We start from the raw sequence: 17,297 nt of genomic DNA, 5'->3' as shown, positions 1-17,297 counted from the left end.
AAGAACCCCCTGAGATGCAATTTGGAAATGCCCCAACCCCACCACCATATCCACCACCCCAGCACCATCCATCCATCATCCATCCATCCATCCATCCATCCATCCATCCATCCATCCATCCATCCATCCATCATCCATCCATCCATCCATCCATCCATCCATCCATCCATCCATCCATCCATCCATCATCCATCCATCATCCATCCATCCATCCATCCATCCATCCATCCATCCATCATCCATCCATCATCCATCCATCCATCCATCCATCCATCCATCCATCCATCCATCCATCCATCATCCATCCATCCATCCATCCATCCATCCATCCATCCATCCATCCATCCATCCATCCATCCATCATCCATCCATCCATCATCCATCCATCCATCCATCCATCCATCCATCCATCCATCCATCCATCCATCCATCCATCCATCCATCCATCCTCACCCTGGGGACAGCCCCCTGTGCCCTGCTCCCCCTGCTTTGCCAGCCCAGATGTGGCTGTGGCACCCCTGTCAGTGCTCAGCCCTGGGGCACCACTGCTCTGCAGCTGGGAGTGCCCAGCCAGGCACCAAAGCCCTGAGGGTGTTGCTCAGGGTTATCAGGAACAAAAAGGGGAATATTTCAAGCACACATTAAACTGTGTTTAACCATTGAGTGACTCATGCGGAGCCAGGAGCAGCGCAGACAGACACACTTCCCTCCTGCCAGGCACAAATCCTGCTGGGATGACGGAGCCAAGCACCAGCACAGACGAGTTATCAGCTGGGACAGGGGGATGTCATCTCTCCCAGGGCAGGATATGGGTTGCAGTGTACGGAAATTCCTGTGAATCCTCTCACACAGCATCACCCAGCCCTGCTCACGGCAAGGCTGCTCCTGGGGAGCACCTCCTGGGAGATGCACAGCACCCAGGGCACGTGGAGCGTGATGGATTTCCCAAACTAGCAGCCAGCTGGGAGGAAAAGAGGTTCCTGCTCATCCCACACCCCTCCCTGAGTTATTGTGAGGTTTCTCAGTGAAATAAGAAAAAGCACCAGGTCAATATCACAGCTTAAGCTCTGGCAAGAATACGCCCTGCAGCTTCCTCGAGGCTCACAAAGCTTCTCTGCAAAACTTTTCCTGTCCTTAGCAAGGTTATTTTGGAAAAGAAAGCAGATTAGAAAGCAGGCGCTCGGGCATTTCCCAAACACAAGGCTGCATTTTTTGGAGAACGCCCAAAGGAAATCTTCTGCCCTTTTTGAATTCCTTCCTCTCTGCTGCAATTATTCAGCACAGATTTGCAAAGAGAACCTGAGGAGAAAATGTCAATGTTTCTCTCTGAAAAGAAATTTCACTCTCCTCTTTACGTAATTTGGGGGATCAATAGTTGCAGGAAGCCACCCACATCTTTCCTTAGAAACATGGCAAGTTGTTGGAGCTGGAGAGAGCCAGTTTATCTCAAATGAGGACAAAGAAAAAGTTCCCCAAAATAGCCCCAGCCCAGTGTGGGTGGGCAGAGAACCTCTCAGGGTGGGTCTGCATCTCCCCACTCCCATTTCCTCCCCCTATCCCTGGGGAGCAGGATTCTGGGGCAGCACAATCATGTCCATCCACTCCAGAGCTGCCTTGACAGTTTGCTGGGGGGGCTGGAACTCCCTGAAAGCTTCTTCCAGAGCTTCCCTTCCATGTGAGAGCACCTTCCATGCACAGGCATCTCCTGGGAGTGACACCCACAGCCCCAGGGCCCCCCAGGCAAACCCTTCCTGCTGAGACCCGAGCTGTGGTGTTCCCTGAGGACACTCTCAGCACCAAAATACTGAATCAGGCATCTGCTGCCCCTCTGGGGGCTAGGCTGGGCCTGGCACAGAGGTGGGGAATGGTGGCAGAGCTATGGAGAGCAGCCTCCTTCCCCCAGGACACAGCTCCTGGGCTCTGCCAGCAGCACAGCAGGGGAATATTTATGAGTGCCAGGGATCTCGAGCAGAAGCTGCTGGGCTGATCCTGCCTGTTGGAATACCAGCCAGGTAGGATGTGTGTAAATGCCTCGGGTGCATCACTGTGCTGGCCATAACAGGCAGCAACAGCAGCCACAGCCACAAAGCCAGGCTGAGATAGCCCCCACCTGCAAACAAAGGCTGTAAAGAGGGGTGAGGGTCATTCCAGACAGCATTTCAGGGGTGCAGCTCCAGAGGACACCCAAAAAGAGCAGCAGTGCCCAGCTCAGAGTCCCAAGAAGCAGCTGCTCACTGTGTCCATCTGAGAGGCTCCTCAAGATTCCTGATGGCAGCAAGTCCCTACGAGCAAAATGGTGCTGGGGAGGGAGTAACAACAATAACATCAACAAAAAGTCCTTCAATTCACAAAGTGTTGAAATCTGGCAGCAAGGAGATCTTTTGCTCGACTTCTCTTCCTGCCCACTCGCTGGCGAGTGATGCACGGCCCCCCCACCTGCCTTTCTCACACCCTGTCACCCTCCCCCCCCAGCTATTGAAAAAAGGAAAACTAAAGTTAACTTTCCACGTCCCACACAAATATTTTTGGCAGGCGTTGCTGGCATTCAGGCTGCCGAGCCCGGGGGAGACGGGGTCTGCTCAGAGCCTTTGTCTCCATCTGCTCCCGGCACCCGGCTGGGGGTCTGGGCTGCTCTGTCCCAGACGCAGCGCAGGGACAGGAGGTGGCACAGCTGTAAAATAATGGGCGACACCTCCAGGACAGCCCTGGGGACCGTGAGTGACCCAGCCACGGGAATGCCATGAAATGGGGGGCAGATTCACACCCAAACTTTGGCCCTGTCCCCGCTTCCCCGTGTTGCTCTCAGCCGCATCCCTGCCCCTCGCTGGGCTTTCATCACCACGAAACGAGCCGGGCAGGGCTGTGAAGCCGCCCCAGCCCCGCGGGGCTCTCGGGTTTCCCGGGTCAGGCAGCGGGTCGCTGTCACTCAGGCTGGACCCTGCTGCCCAGACTTGCAGTCCCCAGCTCCGGTCACAAGATCGGCGCGGTCCCTTTCCAAAATAGCCCAGCTGCAATGAATACATCTGGGGAGCTTTACACCTCCCCTGTGCCAGCAGCTGAGTGTCCCCTCGGGGGAGCTGGGCACCTTCCTCCTCCACGTGGCACCTTCCTCCCGTGGCCCTTTCCCTCCGGAGAGGGGCGGCCGCATCCCGGGGCAGCCCCGCAGCGCTGTCAGGGAGCGCTGCCCTCGCAGCTGACACCGGAGCCACCTCGGGTGTCACCAGCAGCGTTCGGCTGCCCCGTGCACAGCCACGCTCCGTCTGCTGCAATCCAATATCCCCCCGGCTCCCTGGATACCTGGCCAGGAGCGCTGAGCTGTGTGCTGGGGCAGGGCACAGCCGAGCAGCCCGTGTCCCCTGCACAAGGTGCCGCTGCTGAACCCTGCAGGTGTCACCTGTGCCACCCCAGCATCCTTCCATGGCAGAGCCAGGCTGCTCACTGCCCGAAGGGATGGCAGCAGGACAGACACAGCTGGGCTCCGCAGGATGGAGGGACCGAGGGAGGGAAGCCTTCTCTGGCAGGGTCCAGAGCCCGGGCAAGGGGCACAGGGAAAGAGGGATGGATGTGGTTGCCTCCCTCGGCAGGACAAGGGATGTCCCGTGAGGAGCAATGGCAGTGTGGACAGGGATGGCTCAGTCCTGGCTCAGGGCAGGCACGGCAGCGTGCTGGGGAAAACAGAACCCTTTTGCAGCGCTGATTTACTACCTGACGGAAACCGGGATGGAAAAAACAACATTCCTGAATTCCTGTCCCCGTGCAACCCCTGCGATCCGCAGCACCCCGGCCGGCCGGCGGGGACCGGGACTGGGCACGGGCTGGGCACGGGCTGGGCACGGGCTGGGCACGGGCTGGAACCGGGCTGGGCACGGGCTGGGCACAGCTTGGACCCGGGCTGGGCACGGGCTGGGCACGGCTGCCGGTCCCGGCCCTGTGCCCGCACCCCGAGCCCGCAGCTGCTGCGGAGAGGCAGCAGGGGAATGCCAGGGATGGGCACGGGGGCTGCGGGCGTGATTCAGCGCTGAGCCAGGCAGGGAGGAGGAGGAGGAGGAGGATGACTGTGGCATCCCGGCCAGCTGGACCGTGTCCCCTCCCTGTCCGCCCCAGGCTGGAAGGAAGGGCTGGGTGTGGGCAGAGCGCATCCCTCTGAGCTCCTCCAGCCCGGGGCTCGTCCCTCCGCCTTCAGGGGGAGTGCAGCTCTCCCTGGGCAGGGCCGGGAGCAGGATGGGGAGCAGGAAGGGGATGCTGCCCCTTGGAGGGCTGAAATGTGTTTGTACCCCGGCACAGCCAGCCCAGCCCGGCCCCACAGGGTGTTTGCCCCACTCTGCCACCCCTGTTCCAAGGGGGTTCTGGTCAGGTTTTGGTGCTCAGCACGCCCACTCCCCGCTCCCACTGCTCAGCCCATGTTCCAGTCCCAGTCCCAATAAACCCTGATGCTCCACAGGGTTTGCATCCATCAAACATCGCCCTGTGCACTCCAGCCAAGCAGCACTGATCCTGCTCTGCCCTCCGGGCTGGGTTCAGCAGTGAATCTTCCCCTCCCTGCCACCCCCGTGGGGCTCATCTGACCTGGGGGTCCCAGCCAGGCCATCCTGGGAGCTGCCCATGTCCTGAGTGCATGACAGCCCCACGCAGGGCAGGTCCCAGCCTGTGCTGTCCTGCCCTGTGCTCAGCCTGAGCCCTGACCCCAGCTCCAGCTGCTGCATTCCAGGCAGTGAGCACAGCCCCAGCCTGGCTCCCGCAGCTGCCTCAAGCCCTTCTCCTCCTCAGTGCAGTTCTGGGGAGCAAAGCACCGGGTTTGCCATGTCCCACCAGGGAGTAAGTGCCAGGTTTGCCATGTCCCACCAGCTCAGCCTGATGCCAGCCCAAGGTGTCACCGGGGGGTGGTCATCCTCAGGGACCTGTGCCCTGCTGCTGTGGGACAGAGGGGCATCAGCTGGAGCCTCAGCAGATCACTACAGAGAGCCAGGGATGAAACTGCAGCTCAGCCTTTTCAAAGCTCAAATGGAATGTAAAAACCACAGAGGTCCAAGAGAGAAGATGAACTGAAAATCAAACTCTGGTCAGCGTGGCACAGCTGTCCCAGGACTGGCACCAGCACGGCTGCAGGGTGAGCTGGATTGGCAAGCCAGGCTCTGGCAGCTTTTAGCTCCACACTTCCCTGTGAGCCCGGGGCAGCTCCCCCTCCTCACCCATCCTGCAGGAACATCCCAGCTCTCTGGCACAGCAGGTCCCACACCCAGATTTGCCCTCAGAGCTGCAGCAGCAGCAGCCGCCAGAGGGAGGGAAGGGAGGGAAGGGAAGGGAAGGGAGGGCGGGCTGGCACAGCGGCGCCTTCACGCATTTCCCAGGCAATACCAAGCACATTTCCTGGGAGAGGATGAGGGAACTCTCACTGAACAAAACCCTGCTCCTGGAGGAGAGCACTCTGGGGATGGGGTCACCCCTGCATATCAGATGCCTGTTGATGGTTGTGCCAAAAACCGTGTTGGGTGGGAGGACAGGGCAGCCCCTGCAGTGGGGTTGGGGTTCACCCTGCAGTGGGGGTGGAACTCATCCCACAGCCCTGAGATGAGTGGGATGAACTTTCTGGCAGTGGAGTTACAGCTCATCCTGCAGCCTCAGTGGCCCCAGGGAGCTCAGCCTCAGCAGACACAAAGCACAAGACAGCAACCAAACCCCACAGGGGCTCGAAAATCCAGTTTAAACAACCTCTGAGCATTCAGGGCTGCCTGAGCTGGGACAGCTGAGTCTGAGCATCTCAGCTCCCCAGGCTCCCAACCAGGCTGCAGAACTTCCCAGGTAACCCTGGGGGCTGGCACAGCCACTGCTGGGTTGCACAGCCGTGTTTGAGATTGTCACAGCCCTGCCTGGGTCCTCCTGGACAGACAAACCAGGGGCTGTCACCTGGGGCTGTCAGGATCAGGGCGTGTGACATGCTAGTGCAGAGACCCAAGGTCGATAGCAGACCTGACAGCTCAGCCAAGGTTTGCTGAGCCCAGCAGCTCTGTCCTCCCCTCTGTGAACCCCTCACCATCACCTCCAGGCATCCCTGAAGCCCTAAAGCTCCCTGAAGAGCAGAACTGTGCTGCTAAGGAACAGGGAGCGCTCCCTGCTGCCTCCCAAACCTGCAGCCCTGGCCGTGCCTCGGCCCCCAGCTCTGATCCCAGGGAGGCAGGATGGGAGCTGGGAGCAGAGATGGGCGCACAGAGATGGGTGCACACAGCCTGGGAGCTGCCAGGCCCGGGATAAAGGACATTTGAGCAGCACAGGGACAGAGTGCACACGAGTGCAGGGTTTGGCCCCTCTGAGCCCCACGGGTCTGTCCATGGGAAACAAAGAGCATCCCGGGGAAGGGAGTGTTTTCTTTCCAGACCAGGAAAGCAGCCAAACCCCAGCACATGCCCATTCCCAGGCCTTGGCCCCAGCAGCACAGCAGGCTGGTGGCCTTGAGACATGAGGTCCTTTCCCATTGATCTCCCCCAAGGCTGAGCCTGGCCAGCCCAGCAAGGCAGGAGAGCAGCCCTGTGCTCCTGGGGGCTCTGGGGGTCCCTGAGGCCAGGGCAATGCCACCACCTCGCTGCTCAGAGGGGTCCCCCAGCATTTTGGGCTGCGGCTGTGTGTGTGTGTGTGTGCTCAGCAGTCTGGCTCCCTTCTGGCAGAGCCGCTTGTGCAGTAGGAATAAACACGCCGAGGACACATCCAGGCCAGTGCAAACAGCCCCTGACCGAGCTGCTCTCTCCCAACACTCTGTTTTCCTTTCTCTGCTTTTCCTCTCCTCTCTTAACCCCTTCAGGAGCCCGGGGGACCTGTGCCCAGTGGCCGAGGAGCTGCTGGAGCCAAACCCCATGAAACCCTGGGAGTCTGACCACAAGGAAGGGCTGGGACAGCAGTGAGCTTCCAGGGCTCCCCCCAGGGCTGGTTTTGCTGCCCTCAAGTCCCCTGGCTGTCGTTTCCCTCCCTCTTCTTCCTCCCCAACCTCCTTTCTGCCCTCCACAGCTCATCCTTTCCCCAACAGCTCCGGAGGGTCCTGGGGGAAAGGGCTGCTCCCCCTTCAGGGCCCATTTCACCCAGCCAAGCACTGGGCGCTGGCAGGGGGCACCTCACTCTGGGCAGGACAGAGGAGCCAGGAGCCACCCATGGTGAGGAAAGCACTCCGGGGAAGCAGAAAACCCCACAGGGTTCTCCGCTCTGCCGGGAGCCCTCTCCGTCCTGGAGGCTGCCGTGTGACACCGCTCTGTCCCCAAGGTCACCGAGAGCCGTGCCCTGCCAGCATCCCGCTGGGACGGCCGCGGATCGCGGGCACCTCTGGTGAGCCCGGGGATGCTCGCTCTCGCCACGCTCACCTCTTTCTCCTCCCCTTGTCGCCCTGGGGAAGCGCAGCTGGCTGCTGTCCATGCGCTCGGGCCGAGCCCGGAGCGGGTCCCGTCCCGCTGCCCCGGAGCCGTGCCCGGAGCTGGGGCCGCAGCGCCCGGCTCTGCTCCTGCTCCTGCTCCTGCTCCTGCTCCTGCTCCTGCTCCTGCTCCTGCTCCTGCTCCGCTGCAGCCGCGCAGGGCAGCGAGAACGGGGGGAGAGGGGCGGGAGGAGGGGAGGGGGGAAATGAAACTTTAATAGCACAGAGCCCCTTTTGTTTCCCAGCATATGGGATATTTCATACATGCTGAAGGCATTAACCACCTATATTCTTCAAGCGCTGGCGGCGGCTGGGAGCGCAGCCCTGAGCTCAGCTCGGGGCACAGCGCCTGTCCTGGGGGGCTGCAGCAAGCAGCAAGCAGCCCCTCTGCCCTGGGACCCCCCCCCAGAAACGGGGAGACCCTAAATTACAGCCTGGAGAACTGCTCTGCATGGTTTTGTCTCCCCAAAAGAGCAACCAAGCCCCCAAACTCGAAGCCAAGAAAGGGATGTCCCTTTCCCTGTTCTTTGGGCATGATGTGAAGTGGGGGAAACTAACTCAAACATCCCCAACATGAGACCCCAGACATCCCTCCTGTCCTGAGGACATGGCAGAGCCCAAAGGTCCCATGAGCTGTGGCTAACAGTGGCAGAGAGGGGCTGAGGAGGGCTGGTGTCATGTCCCCTCCCTGCCCAAATCCCAAGGACACAAAGGCATCCCTGGGGCAGCAAGCAGGCAAGGTGCTGACAGGGAAGGAGTGGGAAATACCCGCATGGGATACCCTCCTCATGCTGTTTACCCATTTTCTCCCCTCTGTCCCCTTTTGTGGTGTCTGGGGACAGGCCATGGTGCCTGTAAAATGGGTGACACCATCTTTGCAAGTGGGGAAGGGACATCTCCACGTCCTGAGCACAGACAGTGACTGCCACTGCCCCATGCATCAGCCCCCTCAGGGTGGGATGGGGATGTCTAGGGTCCTTGGCACTGCATCCTTCCCTTAATCCCATAGAAGAGATGTTGGCTTTGACCTTCTGGGCAGGAGAGGACATCCACAGGTGGCAAAACTCCAAGCGTGGTCTGAGATGGCGTGGGCCACATGCATGCTCTGTTTTCACTAGATTGGGTGGATTCCTCAGCACTGGGGCCCTTCATTGGTGCCCACCCCCTGACTGGCACCCATGAGGGCTCCCAAAGTGGGCTCCCCTTCACCAGCCCTCATGTGTTTGCCCAGCCAGGGGAAGAAAGGCAGGAGCCTACTCACGCAGGGTGTTGGGATATGCTGTCCATCCCACAGAGCCACAGCTCCACTTGTCCCTGAGCCCCCAGCCCTGCTCTATGCAGGATGCCCAGTAAATCCTTACTTTGTCCAGTGTTTATCCAGTCACACTCTAATTTGAAATAAAAAAGGCAGCCAGTAAAAGGCCTTTATAGCTCTTCAGAGCTCATAAACCGGCAGCGCTGGCGGACGGGGGCCAGATGATTGGGGGCTGCTAGGAAAATTTATTGCAGATTTTGGTAACTTAAACATTACAGCTCTGTGAGCCCCGGGACTGGTTTGCTGAGCAGCTCCCAGCGGCAGGGATGGAACAAGGGATGCTTTATTGGGGAAGGGAAGGGGGGGCTGACAGGTCTCACCCAGACCCACAGTTAACATCCACCCAGATTTAGACTGGCTCGTTTTTAAGGCAAGGCTTTGCACAGACTGAATCCATCCTCGTGCCGGGAGGGAGTGCATGTCCAGGATCCTATCCTCATGTCCAGGATCCAATCCTCATGTCCAGGATCCTGTCCTCATGTCCAGGGCTGCTGGACACGGGGCTGCATCACCCTGGCATGAAGGCAGCCCTCAGCAGCATCGCAGGGAGATGATGAATGGGACTGTGCCAGCACCTCCTTGTGCCAAATCCCCTGGCTCTGTGGAGACCTTGCACCAAGCCCTGCCTGGGCAGGAAAAGCTGGGACAGGCTGGCCAAGCTTTTCGTGGGAGTCTGTAGAATTTGGAGAGAATGAGAGGAAGCGGCCGGGGTGGGGAGCGTGCGAGGGAAGGCGGGTAGCAGGAGGGAAGGCATTTTTTCCTTGCCAGTGCCTTGGCTGATTCGGTGTGAACTGCTATAAATTTGTTCCTTATCTCTCAGGCCATTTAATGTTTTCATGCAAAGAAAATAGTCTGCAGGAAAAAAACCCCGCTGATAAAAGATCCCTTTGGCATTGGGAAGAATGTTAAATGTCTCTAATCAGCAGGGTCTGGGGCTTGGAGTGCTCCTGGAGCTGGCAGGGAGCTGAGAAGTTGTGGGGACTGGGCAAAGCTTGGAGCAGACTCTCCCAGCAGCCTGCCAGCTCTGGGGGGAGTTGGCATCTGCACCCCTGGGTGCCCCTTGCACACAGAGGACACAGTGCCCAGTGTGGGACAGCAGTGGCTGTGGCTGGGATGGCTCCAGACACTTCACCCTGCAGGTTCAACATGGATTAAACCAAATACTGCCAGAGAGATTTAAAAGTGGGAATATGAGGTGCAAATTCTATGGGAGAAAAGATATGGATCCAAACCTTTCTTGACTGCTTTCCAGGACCAGGCAGGAGCATGGGCTGTGCCAGGGACCCCCACAGGTCTTTGCACCTCCAGAACCTTCATCCCTCGCCTGTCCTGCCCCCATGGGGAAGCCAGGGGGAGGCTCCAGAGCTCCATGTGGCTGGAAGAATTCTTCCCAAGAAAACTGGCCCATGGACCAGCTGCTGTTTGGATTTACAATTGCAAAAGCAAATCCTGCACAATTCCTCCTTGGAACGAACCTCCTGGCCCTTATTGACGGTGCCCTTGCTCCTGCTGAGGACTGGAATGCAGGGCTGGAGGCACAGGGGGCACGAGCATCCCTCTCTGCAGGATCAGGAACTGCCTGGCTGCACTTCCCATGAGTGTGGGCACTGAGCTGTGTCCCTCCAGGCACTGGGTGATGCAAACACACCACCACATGCTGCTGCATTCCCTGGGAGCATCCCCACCGTGTGGCTCCCTGAGGGCCATCCCACCCTGCAGCCTGAGGCCAGCAGAGCCATGGCACAGGGACACAGGAGCCTCTGAACCGCAGCTTCACGTCCAGGCTGGAAAACAAACAAGGCAGCAAAAATGTAACTACAAAGGGGATTTTTCAGGGTGGGAAGGAATGGTTACTGATGACTCTCCCCCCCCTTTTTTTTCCCTCTTTTAGTAATGCTTCATTTTATACTCCAAGGGAGCAGAAATGCCATTGCAAATGAAAAAATCAAACCCTTCTGTTTCAACACACTCCCCAGCTCAATGTCCCCATGCAGCAGCACACCTACACACCAGGGCTGTCCTAACACAGCCCTGGCCCGGCAGAGCCCATTTCCAGGCAGCCTTCCCCCTTTGGCCAGTCCCATATCCCAGCGTCCTGCCTCCTCTGCCAGCCCCGCTCCCAGGCCCACGCTGCCATCCACATCCCCTCTCCACAGGCAAACACATTTTGTTCCACCTCCATCACGTGGCAGTGGGATGTGCGTTCTGGTGCCAGAGCACGCACGGCCGGCCGCGCCAGCAGCGCCTGCACAGAGCTGCTGCTGTGCTGTGCATCGCACTTGGCTGTTGTGGGGTGGTTTTGGCTGTGCCTGGGATGGTGGGGAGGAGCCAGCAGCTGGCACTTGCCATCAACACTGACCTGCTGGAATTGGTGTGGCGCCAGGTGTCTCACTCTTTGCTTGGACATCTGTCTGTGTGCCGACTCTGGCCTTGCTGTGGGGCATTTCTGTGCCTTTTAGAGCAAAACCAGAGGGATTTTGTAAAGCTGGGCGTTGTTTGGCAGACTGGCAGCATCACTGGCACCACAATGGCATCGTGGGATGAGGACAGTGGCCATGCATCAGCCCTGGGCACCCAGCATCCTCCTGCCAGGGGATGTGGGCATGAGGGTCCCAGGCTCTCATCTCTGAGGTGCCCAGTGGCAGCTCCCCTTGGACTCCAGTGCAGCCCCACTGCTTTTTCTGCCCTCTGGAGGACCCCCCCATCCCATCCCATCCCATCCCATCCCATCCCATCCCATCCCATCCCATCCCATCCCATCCCATCCCATCCCATCCCATCCCATCCCATCCCATCCCGTCTCCTGTGACGCAGGCGGCTTCGCTCCCAGACGGGCGGCGCTTGCCCCGAGCCCCAGGCAAAGAAAGCCCCTTTGTTCAGCTGAGCCAGCAGGGCTGGCTGACCCCAGTGACCTCCACCACCCGAAAACACAGTCCCTGCTGTCCCATGGGCCAGGGCAGGCATGAGGACAGGGACGGGGACAGCGCCGGACACCCCTCCTGGGTCAGGGTCAGTGCCCAGGGACACGGGCATGGGTCACTGAGGGTGCAAGGGCATGGAGCTGCCCTGTGCAGCCAGGAGGGATGGGCGGATGGATGGAGGGATGCTGTACAGCCAAACCTTTCATCTCATGCTCTTTGAGACGGGCAGAAATCACTGGGAAATAGTGGAGCTGCCAAGCTCACCAGGGTGGGATGGGGAGCGGGGCTGGCGCTGAACAAGCTGCTGCTAATGAGAAACAGGTGGAGAGCCCAGCACCCCCCTCTCCACCCAGCCTTTCTCAGCCCTCGGGGTCAGCCTGTATTTTCTTAAGTCCTGATTGCAGAGAAATTGGAGGCTTGTGTGCCAGTGGGTTCTGGTGTGCTCCAAAGCAAAGGGAGCCTGACAGGACCTGTGTTTATGTTTGGGAATGACTGGAGACTGTTCTGGCACTTTGCACCCTGGCTGAGCAGGGCACAGGACCCGTGGGACGATGCCTGCCCTGATCCTGCTCCAGCAGGAGCATCCCAGCTGGGAATGGCAGCCGCCCATCCAACAGCACCCAACTCATCCCCGGTTTGCATGCGGGAGAAGAGGAACCCTGAGCTGCTGAGCCAGAGAGGAAACGAGAGCAGAAAAATGTGATAAACAGCTGTAAAGCCCAGCCCTGGCTCTGTGCTGCTCCCGCCGTCGCGGGTCGGCCCCTCAGACTGTTTATGGAAAGCCCAGTTTGCCGAGAAATCCATCTCCCGTTTCCTGTTGATCGCTGGGAGCCAAGGTCCCTCCGCCAAGGGCCGCGCCGCCCGCGCACGTCTCGCTGCGAGACCGAGCAGGGGCTGAGCGCAGGGCAGGCAGGGGCTCAGGGAATGGGGAACCACTCCTGGGGGGCTGCAGAGTCCCCTGGGAGCTGATCACAGCTCTCTGGTGAGACACAGCAACCAACTCAGACAGAGAATTGGGAATTCTTCCTCCAACTCCTCAGCACCGAGGAGTGTGGGTGGGATGCTCACGGCCACCTGTGGACATCCAGGGCTGGGAGTGCCCATCCCGTTTCCATCAAGGATTCCTTCACCCTCAGGGCTCACCAGGCACATCCAAGGCCCCGGGCTGGGGACGGGTGCTGGGTCCCCCCTTGCCTCCCTCGCTTGCTGCTGGTGTGACCCCTCTGGAGGCCGTGCAGGAGCTGCAGCTCACTCAAGGCCAACCCCATTGTCGGTGCAGCCGTGCCGGGGGGAGCGGAGCCAGCCTGGGATGGGGCCGGAGCTGCAGATCCTGCCGCTCATGCCTGAGTCATCAGCCCGCGGGAGCTGAGCAAGGCAGGGCCGGGTGCTGACCTGAAATCCAGCCGGTTCTTTTCTCTGAAACAGGGCAGGGAGGGAAGGAAAAAGGCTGGGGGAAGGGGGGAGCAGTGAGTGGGTTTTGGCTGCTCAAATCTCCCCTTTTTTCAAACTGCTCCAGGGCCAAGGCAGTGCCACAGGGATGGAGGGAGGCTGCAGTGAGTCACAATGGGGACAGACACAAGGAGATGACAGCCTGCAAGGAAAAGGAAGGGGCTGGGAGATGTCAGGCGTATGTGTGCCCATGTTTTCACTGGGCTCATCCCAACTAATCCTTGGAAGAAGAAGAAAGAGGGGAAGAAGCAGAAAGAGCTTTCCACCCCCGGTGCCAGGTCCCCTCCCTGAGCCGCAGTTCCCGCTGGGCGGGGATGGGGATCTCGCCCGGCATGTGCCTTCTCCAGCTCCAGCACGGGGCCAAATCTGAGACAAGAGACATTCCCCCAGGGACAGCCCCATCCCAGCAGAGCTGCGGGCCAGGGGCAGATCTGGATCCTGCTGGCTGGGGAGGATGGCTGCACACCAAAACTCATCTCTGAGTGGTCGAATGGGTCAAAACAAGCCCATCCCATGGGCAGCTGGACCTCCCCTCCCCACACCGTCCCCTCCTCAAACCCCATCAGCAATCGCTGTTGCAGGAAATCCTGACTCCGGCCCTTCCATGGGATTTCACAGACCCCCCAGCAACCCCAGCACCGGATCCAGGGAGAACACCCACGCCAGGCCCACCCCAGACCCACCCCATCCCTACCCTGGGCTGCTCCCCATGAGCAGGGGGTGTCCCCCAGCCCATCTGGGGAGCTGGGGACCGTCACCCATGTGGTCACCAGCTGCTTGGAAACATTTCCCTGGCTCCGGGTTATGTGAACAGATTTTTATAATTATTAGCCTTGGTAATTTACCGTAAAATATTTATTCTGGCTCATTCCAAGGCGTTTGATTCGTGTTGGGTCCGTACGGCTTGGGGGGGGTGTGCGTGGGGAGCCACGCGGCCGCGCGGGGCTGGATGCTCGCTCCCTTCCTGTGTAAATATCCACATGGATGTGTGTGGCCCGGGGAGGAGACCCTGGTGGCAGCCGGGACTGGGGGTCCGGCTCACTGTGCGCCTCCAAACCCCCTCCTACTGCAAGCCCAGCGCCCCCAGCCCTGCCGGACACGGGGCAGGGGAGGGTGGAGGTGATGTCCTGCATGGAAGGATGAGGGGGGAAAGCACCCTCGGTGAGGTGGGTGGAGGTGGCGGGAGGGACCAGGGGAGGGTCCCGGGGTGGCAGCGGCGACCCCAGCACGCCTGGGTGGTCGGCAGGGCTGGGCTGCTCACGCCCTGGATGGGCTGGGAAGATGGAGCTGAGATGGGCTCTGTAGCCCCCAGTTCGGGAGGAAAGGACGCCCCGAGCCCCCCCTGCCCGCCCCGGCGCTGGGACCCCCGGCACGGCTCCCCAGGCCCCGCGGGCTCCGGCAGCGGCGCCCCCCGTGATGGGCGGGGAGGCTCCAGCGGTGAAACTCAAGCCAGACGTGCAGCAGCGGGAACCCTTTAACATTTCCCTGCTCGGTGCCTGCAGCTGGAAAGCCCCTCCAGCAGCCCTGGCTCCCGAGCCTCTCCTCCCTCGCTCCCCAAGTGTGCCCTGAAAAGGAGCTGCAGATGCTGCCCCAGGGAGGAACAAGGGCAGGGACACACGGGGGATGCTCCAGCAGCTCTGGGCAGTGCTGGGATCATTGGGGAGGGCAGCAACCTGAAAGCACCAGCAAACAAAGGCCACCGAGTCCCCACGGGGCTTAAAATGACAAGGAGAAGTATTAGAATGGTTGAAAATTACAGATTGTGCGGGCTGAGTTCCACCCCCACAGCAGTGCCAGCCCCCTGGCAGTGGGAATGTGCTGGTACCAGCATGGGATTTGCCTCTCCGTGAGCTCAGGCAAGTTCCATCTGCATTGACGTGGCCAGAAGCTGGATTTGCTCAAGGAAAAGTTGCCAGGACGGCCAGAATCACACACATCTTGTCACCCTTTGCCCCCCTCAGAGTCTGGAGCCTTGTTTAGTGTCTGCCTTTGCTTTTCTTTAGGGCTCAGCATCCCCCCACACCCTTTCCTCATCCTCGGCCTCCTGACGTGACAGGACACCCCAGCCTGCCTCCCAGCTGGCCCCTGCATTATTAAAGCAGATCCTCCTTATCAGCCTTTATCTTTTTCCACTCATGCAAAACCTGCCTGGCTCCAGCTTTGCCAGCCATCAGTACCTCCAGCACTGAGGACTTTGGGTCGTCCCTTCAGTGCTGCCCCTCAGTCCATCCCCTTGTGCCCTCTGGGGGTGACAAACCCAGCGCTTCCCTGCCTCCAGAGCCCTGGGAAGGAGCCCCTGCTGCCCCAGGCTGGAGCTGCTCCCACACCTGGTTCCAATAACAAACAGGGGAAGGGACAAAGGCGCCTTCAGGAGGGCAGGGGGATGCAGGGAGAGGGGCAGTGCAGGGCTGGGACGGGGGGCAGGCAGAGGGGGCACCAGCCCAGCAGCTCTGGGGGCTGGAAGGGCACAGCTGCCCATGAGCACATCTCTGAACAAACAGCACTCACACAAAGGGGTTAACTGCAGCACCGGAAAGCTGGGATTAATGGAAATTGGTTATAAGAATTTTCCCAGATGGAAGAAACATCTTTTTGTCATCTGTCCTTTGACATTTCAAGTCTATTTTGCATCCCCAGCATTTTCTGATTTGGGCTGTGACATTTAAAATGGGCAATTTGTGTTTACAGTCTTAGGCGTTGTAAATACCTTATATATAAATGGCTTTGCATGTATAGGAGACATTCTATACATTTGTATCTTTGAAACAAGAGCTATAAATCTTTACAGGAAAATGTAGATCTACAAAACCATTTATATCAGCTTTGTAGTCAAAGGGTAGATGAACATGTAAAGAAATACATTGACTTTTTCAGACACTGGGATTTAGTCTTGTTTTATCACAAAGTGTAAATATGTCACTTCAAAATCATGAGAGGCATTAAAAGAAATATTTTGCATGGCTTTTATTCAAGGACTTGCTGACTTGCACTGTTCCCCCCTTCCAGGCATCATTCGCCTCCAATCACAGGTCCCATGACAAGGATGCAGCAGGGTCAGGGCTGCAGAGCCAAGGTCACATCCCAGCAGCTGTGGGGGGGATGCAAAGGGACACAGCTCTCCAGGGGGGCCTGGCATGGCCACAGTCCCCTCCCAGCACACAGCACTGTGTGACACCACCTGGGGCCTCAGGAGGCTTTCAACAGCCCTGAATCTGACCTTCCATGAGGGTCCCATCATCCCAGCAGGAGCGTGACCCCAGACAGAGCCTCTCCAGCAGCACCTCTGTCACCTCCCTGTCCATGACAAGATCCCCTGGGAGGCCCCCAGCTTGCAGCAAAGGGCTGTGGAAGGAGGTGAAGCCATTGCTGTGCTCACTGTCCTGCCACAGTATGAAATATTTGCAGTGTCTGCTTTACCCTCACCTGGGCTGGGGACACCTTTGTCAGGGAGCTCCTCATGGTCAGGGATCTCTGTTACTGACTGGGTGCAGACACAGCCTGTGAGAGAGCTGTGTCCCTGGCCTGTCCTGACTCCTCCATGGATTCCAGAGCCAAGGTCTTGGACAGCCCAGGGCTGGCTGGGCTCTGGCCCTTCTGTGTGCCTCTTTGGAGGAGCAGGGATGGGCGAGTGACAGTGACATTCCTTCAAGCTAAATCTGTGGTTTAGATATAATTTGATTGAAATAATTCTGATTTCTGTGGAGTCTCATTGTAAAGCTTGATTTAAATGTCGAGGCTCAGCAGGCTGAGAAGGCTGGGGAGAGCACAGAGTGAATGGAGGAGGAACCCATCCCACCCATAAACTGCTGAGCACCCCCACCTCCATCTGCTTTGGGGAGCAAACACAGGAGATGGCTTTCAAGTCATCCAAGAGTTCTCTCTCTTGTCCCCCCACCCAGCCTGCTCACCAGATGATGGAAGGCACAATATCCCTCTGCAGGGGTTTGCATCCCAGCAGCCACAGGGAGCCAGGGCACTGCTGGCAGCAGGCAGGATGAGCTGGCTGGGTGAACATGCACTCCAAGTGCTGCCACTGCCACCTCATTCCCTGCAAAACCCCTCTCCAACCCCTCCCTCCCACGGCTGGGGGTCTCAAATCGAGTGAGGCACCTCGGGGTGGGATCCTGGTCTGGTCTGTTCAGCTGTGCTGGGGACAAGGAGAGGGTTAGGGGGCCACAGGTCCCTGCATTCAGTGGCACATCCCTATCAGTTACCCCACTGC

Source organism: Melospiza melodia, chromosome 14, assembly GCF_035770615.1.
Source record: "Melospiza melodia melodia isolate bMelMel2 chromosome 14, bMelMel2.pri, whole genome shotgun sequence".
Classification (NCBI taxonomy): domain Eukaryota; kingdom Metazoa; phylum Chordata; class Aves; order Passeriformes; family Passerellidae; genus Melospiza; species Melospiza melodia.
Note: the sequence above shows the minus strand (reverse complement) of the source record.